General features: G+C 34.3%; 1 protein-coding gene across 3 annotated transcripts in view; it reads left to right on the forward strand.

Moving 5' to 3' along the window:
* Window positions 1-5,116: 5,116 nt before the first annotated feature.
* Window positions 5,117-12,677, forward strand: part of LOC128988428 (14-3-3 protein zeta) — a 47,622-nt gene continuing 40,061 nt past the window's right edge. For 2 of the 3 annotated variants that reach the window (XM_054409696.1, XM_054409697.1), the window contains exon 1: window positions 5,262-5,419. The gene's annotated coding sequence lies outside the window, so the exon portion shown is untranslated. The other variant, XM_054409698.1, reaches the window with a different exon arrangement.

Consider the following 12,677-nt stretch of genomic DNA (forward strand, 5'->3'; position numbering starts at 1 on the left):
CTTAGAATTATGACATTTTCAAAACCCAGACGATACTGTAAACTATTATTTAGAGAGTTGAAAATATTAACGCTTCCGTCAGTTTATATCCTGCAAACATTAATCTTGATAAAAAAACCTTGGATCTTTTATGAATGAAAACCATACACATGATTATTTAACACGACACCGAAACGATTTACAACTGCCCATTCACAGACTTACCTCACTTGAAACCCTTCCACAATATCTAGGGAAAAAATTTTATAATAAACTGCCTAAAAATATTAAATCACTAGAATCGTTTGAAAAATACAAGAAAGAAGTTGCTAAATTGCTGGTTGACAGAGCGTATTATTAAGTAAATGATTTTTTAGGTGATGTATTTATTTGATTTTGTAGTTATTATAGTTTTATGTATTTTATGTATATGACCATTTCACCTGTTTCCCAGCTATGCTGGATTTGTAAACGTTATGTGAAAATAAATGATTTAATTGAATTGAATTCGGACATATTTTTCACGTACTCACGAATGATATGTGCTCCTAGCGAGCTGGAACTTCGTACCTCAAGAGAAATGGCACTTGTCGCCACTCGCCACAGTCATCACCAATTGTATGAAATCATACAATGAGGGTTAATAGTTTTTAATATTATGTCTGAATACTCCTACAAAGACTATTTATAAAGAGGGCACCGTGCCTCCACTTCATTAATAAGTTTATTACCCTTTTTGTCTCGCATAACACTTGCACTTGACACAGCCACAACGCTCTTACTGTCCTTAGTCGTCACTAGACTTTTTCGTCCTTAGTCGTCAGTGTGCGCGTAAAAACCATCGATCTCTAGATTGATGGTTCGAACTAGTCTCTGCCTTTTCAATATGACACGACAGTTGAGTCGGGGAGCAGTCGGCGGGAATATCGGTCAGCCCAAAATGCCCCCACTGTCTGGCTGCGGTCGGCCCGTGTGTGCGCTCAGATTTACCACTATGGGGCCGACTTTGACTCCCGACTACGACAAAATAGTCGGCCTAACCAACACAAGTAGACTTCTCATACCATTGTAGTTTTGATCAAGCTGGTTTCATTCTTGTGTTTAGTTCATGTCCGGTGACACTTATTGTCGACGAAATTGTGTTTATGTTATTTTAGGGTTAATTTCAAGATTTGTAATTTACTATTTGTATGGTTTTGTAACTAAAGGGCGAAATATTGTTTTAATATGATCGTTTTATTTGGTTAAACGAGGTTTTAAATAACTGAAATAATAAGAAACAAATTGTAAACAAAACACGACTTCTACAGTGCACCGCTAAACTAAACAATAAAATAGGCTTCCCCAGTTGTTCCATAAGGATGCGAAATCTACTAAGGGAGTATGTTGTATCTATGATAAAACAACATCCCATTGTAAAACTGCAGACCAAGCAAATTTTAATTTGCCCGTTTAGATTTTCACTTAAACCATAGATAAATATAAAACAGACTCGCTTGGTTTAGGTTGGTTGGTTTGGTATGCTTAAATCTATTTAAATGACATTAGGTTTAACCATTATGGGGGGATGTACCACGATGTACGTACGTCAACCCACCACCTCGGGTTTTTAATTGTGGTGGCAGGGTACGAGGTATCGTATCGCCTTTGACCGAAACCCCGAGGAGGTGCGTTGTCGTGTTGGCGTCTTGACAGCGGCGGAGTATGTTTTATCTATGCAGCGGCCCGATTAGTAAAGTGTTTAGTGCACTTCGGATACCTTCGGCTTCGCTTTACTCATGCCAGTTGGTGTCCTTACTCGAGTTTACTCAACTCGTCACATCACTCATGCGAATATATCATAAATAAATGCATACTGCAAAAATATACAAGGAAATTACCTGCCAGGCAGTGTGTTTGAGTTTTGATACAACAGCTCCTTTGACACGGGTTAATATTATGCGGGAGTGGGTTAAAGGTTGACCATAGATAGTATGATTTATCTATGGTTTACCAGTGGTATGTCATAGGGCATAATGTCACAGTGCCTAAAAGCAAAATATAATAAGTTCCGATTTTGTTTTACAGTGCCTAATCGGCAAAATTGCTATAGTTAATAACGGAAATGGTAGGGTTCCGATTTTAGTGGAACAGCCAAGGGACAGCTGACTCCAGCAGAAACCAGGAACACCAACTATTGAACCTACACAACAGTACATATGTCTCAGTTCGGGAAAATAACTGTAAATATTGTGTTCTGTGTTTGGTATAAAGTTTAGTGTATCCAACGAATCGTTCTACGAGGATTGGCCCGATGATGTGACCGTCTTCAAGAAACCGGTCGCCATCCAACAAAACCAAAGGGTACTGAACAGGTAACAGTTTATTTAATAAATTAAATCTTCAATATCCAGTAATAGTCCAAGCAAACTAAGAAAACTGACACAGGGATCATTAAAAAATTTCAAGTAAACGTTTTATGGTTTTATTTTGTAGTGTTGGGTTTGCAGAATGACATACTAGAAGTTGCCAAAAATAGGTGCACGAGAAAACCACTAAAATCACAATTTAAAATGGCGGCTTTTCCCAACATTAGACAAATTAAAATAAACTGTATCAGCATTCTGACACATACTTTTTCTCCCATCAGTTTGTCAACAACCTTTTAAGAGTAAATATACGGAAATGGGATTTGTACAATTTTGTTAAGAATTTAAAGGACTATAAAATACTAAATTTCTATCAAAATCGTTCGGGCTATTTTGGGGAAAATCCAATTTTTCCGTTACTTTATGGGGTTTTATGGGAAAATAACATAATTTACAATAACTTTTGAACCGTAATTTTTACAGAAATGGGATTTGTACCATTTTGTTCAGAATATAAAAGACTATAACATACTAAATTGTTATGAAAATCGTTCTGGCCATTTTTGGGAAAATATTATTTTTCCGTTATTTTATGGGAAAATCCCCATTAAAAATCAAAATTTCTAAAAAATGAAAAAAAAACTATCAATATTGTCAATAAATATTATCAATAAGGACCATAACATAATATGTTAAATCAAAACCGGATTTTTTTCTAAAATCCAATTTTTTGTTATTTTATGGGTTTTTTAATGGGAAAATAACATAATTTACAATAACTTTTGAGCCCTAATTTTTACAGAAATGGGATTTGTACCATTTTTTTTTTAATTTAAAGGGCTACAACATACTAAATGTTTACCAAAATCGTCCGGGCCGTTTTTTAGAAAATCCGATTTTTCCTGTTTTTTATGGGTTTTATGGGAAAATTCCCATTAAAAATCAAAATTTCAAAAAATTAAAAAATGCCTGGAGATACCATGAATAAGAACCTACATACAAAATTTCATCAAAATCGGACCACAGGTGTAACCTTAGAACAATATTAAATTTTACTTTTTAGAAATGTATTGTTATTAAAAGATATATAACTCGGGTCTGTAATACGTCACCAAGTTATTGTGGTCTCAAATTACTCAGTAAATGTTTGGCTTTGATTTTATTAATCATTAAACAAAATCTTACAATTTTAAAATGAGTCATGGATCTTAATTTAACATTAAAATGTATTTATTTAGAAATTTTTCTTTAGTCAAAGACGTATATCCCCAATTCTAAATAACTCCCATAGTCTTAAATGATTCGTAATATTATTGACTTTTATTTTAGCTAAGAACTACTTTTTGTGTGTTATTAGGGTTCGGGATATATGTATTTAACTAAAGACGAATTTCAAAAAAGAAATAATATACTATTAAATGAAGATTCATGACTCATTTTCAATTTGACAGATTTTATTTGGTGATTAATAAAATTAAAGAAAAACATTTACAGAGTAATTATTTAAGACCAGAAAGAACTTGGTGACGTATTAACAACTGGAGCTATAACTTGTATAGTCTTGTAATACAAATATTTTTCTAAAAAGTTAAATTTAATATTGTTCTTGAGGTTCGTATCTGGTCTTTAACTCGTCTGATTTTAATGTTCAAGAGCTCAAATGGAAGCCCTTGCATTACTGGATATTTTAAGGCTAGAACAAACTGCAAGCGTTAATAAGAACTGTAGATATTAGAAAAATAAGTTTAAAAAAATTATCAAACTACGAAACGCCCATAAGAAATGTATGGGTGTGAGTTTTCGTTTGAATATATCTTCTTAATGAAAAAAGATATTTGAAAACGGATTTCGGCATTGAAATCAGTGTAAAAATGTAGTTTGTGTATGATGTGTCACAACACTATAATTACATTGAAAAAATTATCTATTTAAAATGAAAAATTTTTGAGTGTCCCCCCAAAAGGGGGATTCGGGGGACAACTAAAAATGTTTCAATAGAAACCCCTATCAAGTGACACCTCATTTTGAAGTGTTTAAAAAAACTTAAAGAATGGTGAAAACCAGAGCTCGCTATCTCTTCTCTATCCAAAATGGCAGCCATTGATTTCCACAACATTTGACGGGCTACCATTTTGGATAGAGAAGAGATAGCGGCCTCCAGTTTTCACCATTCTTTAAGTTTTTGTAAACACTTCAAAATGAGGTGTCACTTGAAGGGGGTTTACATTTAAAATATTTGAGTTGCCCCCAAAAACCCCCCTTTTGGGGGGACACTCAAAAATTTTAAAATGATAAAATGAAACTTTCTGCTAAGATTGCTCGACCACTAAAAGAATATCTCTGTATATTTACTTGGAAAAATATTAGAGGGGGGGGGGTCTTGACTTTTTATTCACCCTGTATTTTTTAAAAATCTATGACAACATCTAATTTGCAACCAAAAGGTGAGTGAGCGTAGCGAACATACTTCAACGGAGGCGAGTTAGCGTAGCGAACGAGCTAACCTGAATCTGAATGCAAGTGAGCGAACGAGCTCCGACTTAAAGGTAAATGAGCGTAGCGAACGAACTTCAACCAGGAGTTGAGACATGCGAATGAGCTCATCTTGACTTGAAAATGAACGAGCATTTGACATAAAACCACATTAGGACAGGACAACGTCTGTCGGGCCAGCTAGTTGATAATAAAATCCTGATTCATTCCATACTTTTAAATTTTAGTCATACAGTACCTATACCGTTTGAGATACATTCAGTACAAAATCTGATATATTTTTCTTTAGGTCTGTACAAACCTATAGTTCCACTCATGTGAGCCCCTTTCCGTGCTTAGTGTCTAACTCAGAAACTGAATTTGATAAAAATTATTTGAAGTGCGAGTGGATTCGCGTACATAAGTTCGCAGAACCTTGGGATACCCTTATAACGTGTAAGCATTACTAGTGTCATTAAAATAAATCTAATATTCTTTTAAGATTTTTAACCATCAGTTGGAATTTGCTTGTTTCCTAACGTGTGACGCATTAAGGAGTGTCCTTGTGGGTTCCATCGCCATTTTGGGTTTGCTAGTGTAGTGACCGGCTAGCTTTTGAGGTAGGATTTGTTTTAATTTGAATATTTCTTTTGAATATATCTAAGACACCAAACTCGACTTATGCCACAATGTTACGTATTTCAGGTTTACCCTACACAATAGTGTTATCAATTAATTGTAATCGGTGACCTGTGGTGAAAAGCAAAATGTTCCGATATCTTAGTCCGAGATTTTCACTGCCTAGAGCCATTCTGTCATTTTGTAATAGGCCTACCTTTATTTACTGTGTTAAGTTATCCGTAGTTCTTAGATTCGTCGATATAATTTCGCATAGCGTATGTTAGCCTTGGTTTATTTAAAAGAGCAATAAGTTTTAAAGAAAAGTTAGGCCCAATCGAAGTTAAGTTTTAAGTTAGGCCTAATTTCCAACAGGCCAAAAATCTTCTGGAATGGGCTTTTGGCTATCATGTGCCACAGGCCCTCAATACATTTCTATTGCTAAATAAAATAACTTATAGATGTTTACAATATTGTAATTGTATAACTAAGTTACGTACAGATTCTTTACTCAATCAGTTCACCTACAATTGCCTTCTGCACGTCAAAGGAAATTTGAACTCTCATGAAACGAGGGGTGACATGCACGACCATAATGTCAGAAGTGCCCATAAATTAAATAGCCTACAGATCGCTACAGACTAACTATATGACGAGAGACAGTTTCCCTGCCATAGCTGTCAGGATGTAACTTACAATGCTCTGCCTGGTAAAATAACAGAACTTGACACAAAAGTGTTCACAAACAAAATCAAACAATTTTTATTGGAGAACCCTTTCAACTCGACTACGGAGTTCTTCAAGTAAGTTATGCTGGCGCGATGAACTAACTTAGCTGTCCACCGCCACCACACAGTTTTAAATGTACGATATAGGCATCTAAATTAGTTTTTATCTTTTTCTTTTACGCTATCTATCCAGCCTAGGCTGGTCATCGATGAAGAGGAGGTACTGTAAGTTAATTCAGGTATAGGCCTACTTACCGGTATTAAGTTATGGCCTAGCATCGTTTTTAAACTGCATGATCACTTCTAGGCTAGGCCAAGCTTAAGTTATGGCTAGACCTATGTCGAGAGCTATTAAACTTGGCATGTAAAGCTTTTACCTAAGCCTGCGTGTAAACGACCATTTGTCCATTTAAGTTTAACCCTCCAACTGGCAGCGCAACTGTGATAACTTAGCCCCGTTTAGTAACTTAGGCCTAAACTTAGGGTGGTTTTAGTGGCAGTGACAATTAATATTCGCGTTAAATACAAGATTTTGGTTGAATCCAAATAACTTAAATGGTTAGGTAAGTTTAACAATAATTGTAAAATAAACAAATTTTTAATTTTGATATCTTACTTTAAAGTTTTTTACCTGCTGAATCCAAATGTACTTACCATTATTTTTCACCGCTGATGAATATTTCTCAAGATATTGCCGTAAAAATATACAACATTGCAATAAACAAGGTGAGATGGATAACATTTACAAGTGGAATGAATTGTGGGTTAACTAAGCCCACAGCTGTTTGTTTTCAACCTCAAGACAAGCAACTGGAAGTAACAACTTTTGAGCTTTATTAACTCACTCTGATTCTGTCATCGGCATTATGCCTGGTGACGTCATTTTACTTCACTACAACTAGAACTCAAAACAAAAATTGCTGCGTAGTGCTAGTCTGCTATGCCGTCACAAGTTCAAGTAAGCGAAGAGAGTAATATGGTTGATGAGAAGAATAACATCGTTGATTAAACATGATAACATCGTTGTAGAAGCATTTCAAGTGATTCAGTAGTCAATAATGATTTCTAGGAATTTCGTCACATTATGGAGATGGACTGCTGGACTAATTACATGTAAACTTAGTTCTTTTTTATGCATGTCAAGGTGGTAGGTTGTGCTTTATGCGAATTGGTGGCTATTTGGTGCTTGCATTTTTGAAATAGTAATTTAAAGTGTTTTTATCTGGATTTTAATTTTACAAAAACAGTGCAGGCGATATAAACTAACAACTCGATACATTATAAGTTAACCTAAACTTTAACTTACCTAATCTAACCTACCTTCAAAGGACTTAATGCAGTCACCGGTTCACATAAAGCATGACCCACAACCCTGACATTCCTTTTCTGACATCAAAAGGAGTTTGCTTAAACATTCTAGAGGTTTGGTTAGGTTAGGTTATGTTAGAATAGCACCATATAATTATGTAATTTCTAAACGGAGAAATATACATCAATAAGTCATTAATAAAAATAAAATACTGGTAGGCCTAACAATAATAGGCTACATTTTATTAAATGTGTTTAACTTATTGGCCTTAGAAAGTGAAAAGTGTAACTTAATCAGGTGATTTTCATATGCAGAATCAGAGTTAGAGCTAGGCCTTAATAAAGTTGTCACAATCAGCTGTTTGCTTTCTTAAACCGTAGTTCATTCCACTTGTAATGTCATACATCCTACCTTGTTTATTGTATTAGGCTATGGCGATATCTTGAGAAATATTCATCAGCTGTAAAAAATAATGGTAGGGTATATTTGGATTCAGGAGGTAAAAAACTATGAAGTGAGAAAATTAAAAATTTGTTTGGAGGCACCTATACAGAATGATTACCGTAGCTAAATTTGTATAAGTTACCTTTAAGATTCTAAACTTGCACTTTGTTACATAACTTGGACGAACTTTATCTCTCAGTTAGATCACTGTGTAATTAGGCAAAGTTAAGTGAACGAAAATTTCAGTTGCAACGTCAGATGCACCACATATTTAAACTTACGCATCAAAAAACTGCCAAACATGGTTAGCCTATTTTCAAAAAAGTTATAAGAAAGGATATTTTTTGCCTACAAAGAAACGAGTGGTGGCAACTTACCCCTTATAAGGAAAACCTTCCTATATTATTGGAGCTAAAATCATTTCGATACAATTATGGTCTCACAACAACAAAAACAAATCAAGCATTTTTAAGTTACGTGTTTGTGAAATGGCAGAGCGACTATAATAGTCGCAGTTGTAAAACATGTTTTATTTATACTAAAATATATTGCTATCCATATAATAAACTAGGTAGGCTGTGCGGCTTCATGTCTGCCAATTGAGCGGAGTGAGCTTTGATATACAGTAAACAAATAACCTTATTTAAAAATACATTTTTTTATAAAAAATATTAACTTAGCCTATAGATTACAACATAAAAACATGAGTAAATGTTATTGGTAAAAAACCTCATGATTTTAACCCATCGTTAAGTTATTAACTAAACAATTTTCATAGCCTAAGTCTAGCCATCTTTTTTTTTCTTTACAATTTGCTTCACTTATTTAATATAATATGCTTTTGACTCTCTCCATAGAAAATGGCTCAATAAGCAAGCTCTCGAATGTTCTAACTCTTGACAATGCTAAGTTACGTAAGAAAAAAATAAAATTTTGACTTTCCTAAGTCCACTACAGGATCTACAGTACACTCTTGACCTGCAATGTACGGTACCAACATCGATAGAAAAGATTTATTGGATACTCTGAGAACATTCTACACCATACTGGGGGATAGGCAACAAACAACCCGTTGTACAATGTGGGTCCAATTAAATTTTCAAGAAATTAAGGTGTGGGTCAGATTGTACTCAAATGCAAATTTGGAAATCTTCTAAGTACCTAATCATAATCTGTTTTGTTAAATTTGTATGAAGCTACCGTACTTATGCTACGATTAAGGCCCGATTTCACAAAATTCTCGCTAACGTTGGTTTAGTTAATCTTCGGTTAAAGCTAACCGATGATTTAAACCATACTTAAGGGAATCTGGTTTCACTAAGAAAACGCGTAAAAAATAACGCTGGTTTTATAAACGAGAGTTTGGAGCAAAATCCAGGTGGCGGTGACAGTGAACTGTCATAATACCAAGCTGTTATGGGAGCAATGTAAACATAGGCTAAACTAGAAAATAAATCAGTGTTTATGAAGTAGTGAAAACAAAACTGGAGGCAGCAAGCTTATATGAATACAATAGATTCTGAGCACAAAGATTAAAATAACAACAGAAAGCATGAATAAATACCAAAACAAGTGACAGTGGCATAACAGAAGGGCCCGCTATGCGGTGGGGGGAGGGGGGGCGGAAGACGAGGGGGCCCGCAAAGCGAACCGGTGAGCGGGAAACGGAGAGCGGAAACCGGCGAGCAGAGAGGCCCGCGAGACGAGTGGAGCCGAAACATTGGAGTTTATTCTTATTGAAATTGATTATGAATAATTTAATAATTGTAGCCTATTAAACAAGTAATAACATTAATCTTATTAATATGTTGTCATCGTTTAATTGTGTTAGGCCTATTCAGTGAAAATGAACTAAGGTAACAAATTTAACATTTAAAAAAGGTTAACAACATTTTAAAACAGTTTGTTGGACTAGCAGAGGACGGCCGCCTATCGCTATCGGATCCTAACCTTTATTTCAAAACAGTTGTGTATCGTAGAACTTTAGATACTGTAATAAATCAAATCACTTAAATAGTTGAGGGATGAACGATGTAAGTAGTATCGTAGACTAAGCAACTATGTTTTGTCTATGGTAGTATGTTCTCACTCTGTTTTCACCCCGGAGTTTTTATCGTTGTCTACATACAAACAGTTAGGCCTAAATGTTAAAACATCTGCTGAATATAACGAGGATTTCACTTTAGATTTTCCTCGCAGAATGCTCACTTTTAAAAAGAATTTGAAAGCAGAAATCTTAACAAAGATATCAGTAAAAGGAATTTGTGAACTTTTAAGTTGACTACTATCTTTTACTATTCTACTATTCTGTCCCTTGCAGCGTTCCAGATGGTAGGACTATGCACTGCACAGCATACACTTTGTTTTTTTTTTACACTGCCCGTAAATGTTGCATCAGCTGAAAGGTCGTTTTCGAGGTTAAAGTTGATTAAACACTATCTTCGAAGTACCGGTACCACGTCTCAAGAAAGGCTTAGTGGGCTAAGTATACTAAGTAGGGTATAGAGAGTGAAGCAGCAAGATCGATTGATTTTAAAGAGGTCATAAAAGCACTCGCTTCACAAAATTCAGTTAGAATGAGCAAATTCAAGTGAAGAAGAACATTTTGAATTTAGGCCTAGTCATTATTTGTAAATTGCACGAATACTAGAATAAAACCTTTTCAACTATTCATGGTAAATTGTAAGTTAAGCTAATTAGGAAATCTATAAGAAGTTATTTAATCGTTTATAAAAGTGTGTAAAAAATTAAGTTTCAAACCTCTATATAAAAAATTATGATAGGCTACGGATAAAAAAAAAGGTATTTTTATTTTATTTTAAAACTATTTATTTGGGCCTACAACCACTGATTGATGTAGTGTAACTTTTTCTCATCAAACCCTGACTGAAATACTTAACACATCCTTTTATGAACCATTCCCCATAATTTATTTACTACTCTCAATTTATGATAAAACAACTGTTTGTTTATTGTATTAAATAACTTCTTGATCAGCATTGTACGTGTTATTAAATTTACGGATAGTACCGTAAATAAAAGAGACGTCTTATAACATTAAAAACATATATTTACGCTTACACTGTTACTCACAAGACAGTAAATATAGAAAAGAGATGGTAAGTGGTGATCGGTTTCGATTGGACACTCCAATAATTTTTTGTAAATTTCACTCAATTTCATAAATTGTTTTTTGTACCATTGAACTGATGTACTGTATTGAAATAATAAAAAATTCATTTGTTCATTCACTCATTCATTCATTTATTCATTCAATCATCATCCGGGTCTGATGATGATTGGAGTGTCCAATCGAAATCGATTACCACTTACCATCTTTTTTGTATATTTACCGTCTTGTGAGTAACAATGTAAGCGTAAATATATGTTTTAAGTGTTATAAGACGTATCTTTTATTTACTTTCCGTTTATTGTATTATATCGGTGGTAAAAAAAAAAACTAATTGGTGAGGGGGGAGGGTGTTTGAGTATGTTGTATCGGTGGTCTAAAATAACTCATGAGAGGGGGCCCGAAAAATAAGTTTGCAGGGGGGCCCGGAAAAATCTGTTACGCCACTGACAATTAACATTTAAGTAAATAAAGGCAAAGCAATGTTGATCAAACATATTCAATTGAGGAACAAATTGATTGAGTTTTGCAGTAGAGTCAAGACTCAAAATCTAACTTTTTACAGGGATGTTCAATATTCTGTTTGTTAACTAACCAGTTTGGTACATTTGAAGTAGTGAAAAAACTGGAGTCAAAAGAATTACATGAACGAGACACAATAAAGATAACACCAAAATAATGATTTTCTATCAAATACTAGCAGAATAATAATGACAATTTAGGTTTAGATATTGTCCTTAATTACGTCTGACCGAACGCAAAACAATTGTTTGAACGATGGGTTAGGGTTACCCAAAGCCGGGAAAGGGAAAAGGAAGCCTATTTTTTTGAACAATGAAAAAATAAATTTGATAACGTTAGTAGAAAACACTCGTCTTAGCCGGGATAAAAGAGTACGGCTCTTGATCGCCAATCAGTTCAACGTGGTCGCTGATCACAGATATACCTACGCCTTAACTAAAAACCTTGTGGGATAACCTAAAGTAATGCACTATTGTGGGATAGCCTAAACACAAACCACTAAAGTGTAGTATTCATTGCCTAAAAAAAAAGACTAAACGTTTTGATAGTTGATATCTAATAATAAAATCAATTTCATCTTTGTTATTAAAATCATTAACCTTTCTCTTATCCACCCAGTTCGGCGAACAACATAGGCTACTCTTCATCACCATAATTACTTTCAAAAGCTAATTCGTATCGTATTCTATTCTACCATTTGGCCTTTCCATATAAACTTTAAACTGAAGTCAACTGATATTTACTTAACAAAGGATTAAAGAAGTTAACCGGTCAAAATTGGGCAGTTAATTATCTAACTTAAGAGTTAACTGCAGTTAGAACATGGTTTAACGGCGGTTTAATTGTTTGGTGAAATCGGACCTAAGTTACATATGCCTGTAGTAGTCTAAAGATTACCTACTTTGAAGTATCACACGACAACCTTTTGAAATGAAGATATGTGTTTGTTCAGGCCTTGGCATAAATTACAGCTTGAATAAATCAAATACGTTACTAATAAGCTACAACAAAATTATTAAAAACCAATATTAAATATGTTTCTGTATTAGGCTACGCCATTTAATTTGAGTTGTTGAGCCTGCACTGTGTTAGTGTAGATCTAAAACCTATTTATTAGATTGGATTGT

The sequence above is a fragment of the Macrosteles quadrilineatus genome, unplaced genomic scaffold (assembly GCF_028750875.1).
Source record: "Macrosteles quadrilineatus isolate MER2022 unplaced genomic scaffold, UCM_ALF_1.0 Scaffold_3__2_contigs__length_128488019, whole genome shotgun sequence".
NCBI lineage: Eukaryota > Metazoa > Arthropoda > Insecta > Hemiptera > Cicadellidae > Macrosteles > Macrosteles quadrilineatus.